Genomic DNA, 3155 nt, shown 5'->3' on the forward strand with positions numbered 1-3155 from the left:
TCTTCTTGTGCATGGCTTGTTTGGCAGCTGAACTTTGAACTTGAAGCTATCAGAACTTGTGCACCACTGCACGCCCAAAGCTCGTTCTACAGGAAGCTCATTGTGTTGTGTTAAAGAAAAATTATTATTTTTAATGCTTGATACAGTTAATCTACGACATGTGTAACAGTTATAGCCAACACTCTTATTTGGAATAGTTTCTGTTGAGCAGTTGGGAATTCAGCAGACAAAGCAGGGCCTTTTTTCCTCCCCCTTTTGACAGACACAGCAATAAAATTTACAATTCCGAGAGAGCAGAAGAGACTTCTTGGCGCCTCTCCCCGTACCTGGCACGGCCCAAGACGGAGTGGTCCCCCTTTCGCCTAGACAAAAACCAGACATCGGGGCTGTGATGAGGGGAGTTTCTAAGTTTCTAATTGGTCAAAGAACGGAACGCCTTGACTGCATATATTAAATAGGGAAACACCTCTTTCATTAAAAAGTACAAGTCAGCAAGCCAACGGAGAGGTTTTTTCATCTTTTCCTCCACGTGGGCGCCTTTGTCTGTCTTATGTGTTTCGTGTTGTCTGTTTCGTGTAGTCTGTATAAAATGCATATCTCTGTTCCTCTGCAGCTTTGTTGTCGATTGCTTTGTATGAGATTAAACTCCGTGATCTGTGACGTCAACACGTTTTGTTGTTGTTTCGTTTTAGCAGCACGCCGTCACTCCACGTCGCCCACTGAGAGCGTCACTCGCCAAGGACTCGGAAGATCCCGGGCAAGATTAAAGAGGAACAGAGCCAAACGTTTTGTCCAAAGCTAGCATATAATGATCCTCATTTTTTAATATTTGGGGGCTTCGTCCGGTTCTGGAATCTTGGCGGGTGGCGGTCTCTCCCCGATCGATCCGTCCGGCTGGTGCGGTAAGACGTTTTTTAATTACTCTTTTGTTGTGCGCAGCCACGCGGAGTTTCGGAGCTGCAAGGGTGGATAGTTTTGCTCTTAAAAGAGTCTGTTGTTAGTTATAATTGGAATTTAACGATAGCCTGCGGTAGGCTTTGAGTGTGTGGTACACGTAAGAACAGCGAACCGTAGCGGGTTCAGACGGAGGATTTTGCGCTGCCTCCGTCGTAAAAAAGCTGGGTTTGTTAATTGTGTTCTTGTGCCCTGGGAATCAATGGCTGGGTCCCTAAAAAATGAATTTTCCGTGCGTACAATAGTCTGGGGTAGACTTTGAAAATAGCCTGCGGTAGGCTTTAGGAATCAAGTATTAGTGTGGGGTACACTTTAAGAGAATCTGAGGTAGATTCTGGGAAATAATCTGAGGTAGATTTTGAGAAATAGTCTGCGGTAGACTTTAAATTAGCTTGCGGGAAGCTTTGGAAATAAGCCTGCGGGAGGCTTTGACAAATAGTCTGCGGTAGACTTTATAAATGGCCTGCGGTAGGCTTTGATATGGTGCATCTTTTATTTTTTTGGCCGGCATTTTATTTTTCCCCGTCTGTCTGTTACGTTTGTCTGAAAACGTGTTTGTGTTCTCTCTGTGTGTGCTGCTTTGTGTGCCGGCTGCCGTGGAAGTGCGCTGTTTGTCCTCAGAGCTTTGTGTGTGTCTGTGTGTATCTGCGTGTGTGTGCGTATGTGTGTCTGCGTGTGTGTCTGTGTGGCCGTGTGTGTGCGCGTGCACGAGTTCGGGCTGGCTGTGTGTTTCAGCAGAGTGTTAAGTTGTTTGGATAGCGCTGTGTGTGTGAATTTGCATTGATTTTGCTGCGTTTTATTGTGAAGTTATTATGGACACTGAGTTGCGACACGTGCTATACGCTATTTTATGGTCGGGGTTCGTAGAACAGTTTTAACGGGGAAAGTACAACGATGGCGAAAACGTGGTCGTTTAGTTTACAACATAATAAATAAATAAAATAAATAGGAGTTCAGTACATAAAACTGGTACCAGAAAACAAAATTATTGGTTGTGGTTTGATTTTCACATAACTTTGAGATCTATCTTTTTAAACGTGCACGGGGAATTAAAAGGTTCCTGACGATTGGAGTTTAAAATTAATTAAATTGACACATGAAAATATGTTAATAAAACATTGGACAATTCCTGAAGCTTCAGTAAATTTGATATAAATTACAGAAAATTTGATAAAAATTACAGTTAAATTTGATAGAATAATGACCACAGACTGACACTTGGGGACTGATGAAATTTTGACTGACTATAAAACCTGGCCAGATGTGTGTGTTTTGTGTTTTCTGTAATGTGTTGTGTGTTTTTGTTTTTGTTTGTGTTATAATTTATGTTGGTTTGACAGAGTGTGTGATTGGAGATAAAATACCATTTGGTATTTTATGTCATATAAATACTGAATTTTTCTCAGTGCTGTTTGATGGTGCAAAATTTCTAGTTTTTACAAACATCCTCTGTGTTAAATTGAACTAACTTCTTAAAATTAAACAATAACAGCAGTAAGTGTGACCTGCAGTGTACAGTTTGGAAGGTGATTAAAGGATAGAATCTTGATAAAATACATTATCTGAACAAATTGAAATTACAATATGGGTTCTACGGTTAAATAAATGAATAAATAAATAAAGAAAGAAAGAATAAGCCAAGAAAATTAGGTCACAGAGGATTCTAGAAATGCTGTCTTGGCAAATTAATAGTTAAATACATAAATATGCTGAATGGATAAATAGATAAATACATAACTGATTAGGTACAGCTATGAAATAAATTAAATAAAAATTTATATAGACTTGAGAACTGAATAGTGGATATAATGTTAATTATTCCTTCTAAGGCTGTGAAGGTAGTAGGAAAATGGAATAACATACAATGAGTAAAATAGGATTTTTTTTCATGAGTTGAGGATAAAAAAAAAAAAAAAAAAAAACGAAGATTTTTAGAGAAACAGGCTCTAACTGTAAGAGGAAATTGTTCAGATAATAACAAACTGCAATATGCAACTGACTCTAGATATTTTCACAATCAGTCTTTTTCAAACAGACCAAAACTTTAAGATAGATAAAATATTGTTAAATCTACAGGACTTACGGATAATTTGACAGGATAAATTAGAAGTCACTCTCTTGTTAAATAGAAATTGGTTGAATATAGAAAAGTTTGCTAAAACTTACAAGATTTGTTGTTGAAGGATAACATTAAGTTTGAC

The sequence above is a fragment of the Xiphophorus hellerii genome, chromosome 8 (genome assembly GCF_003331165.1).
Source record: "Xiphophorus hellerii strain 12219 chromosome 8, Xiphophorus_hellerii-4.1, whole genome shotgun sequence".
Classification (NCBI taxonomy): Eukaryota; Metazoa; Chordata; class Actinopteri; order Cyprinodontiformes; family Poeciliidae; genus Xiphophorus; species Xiphophorus hellerii.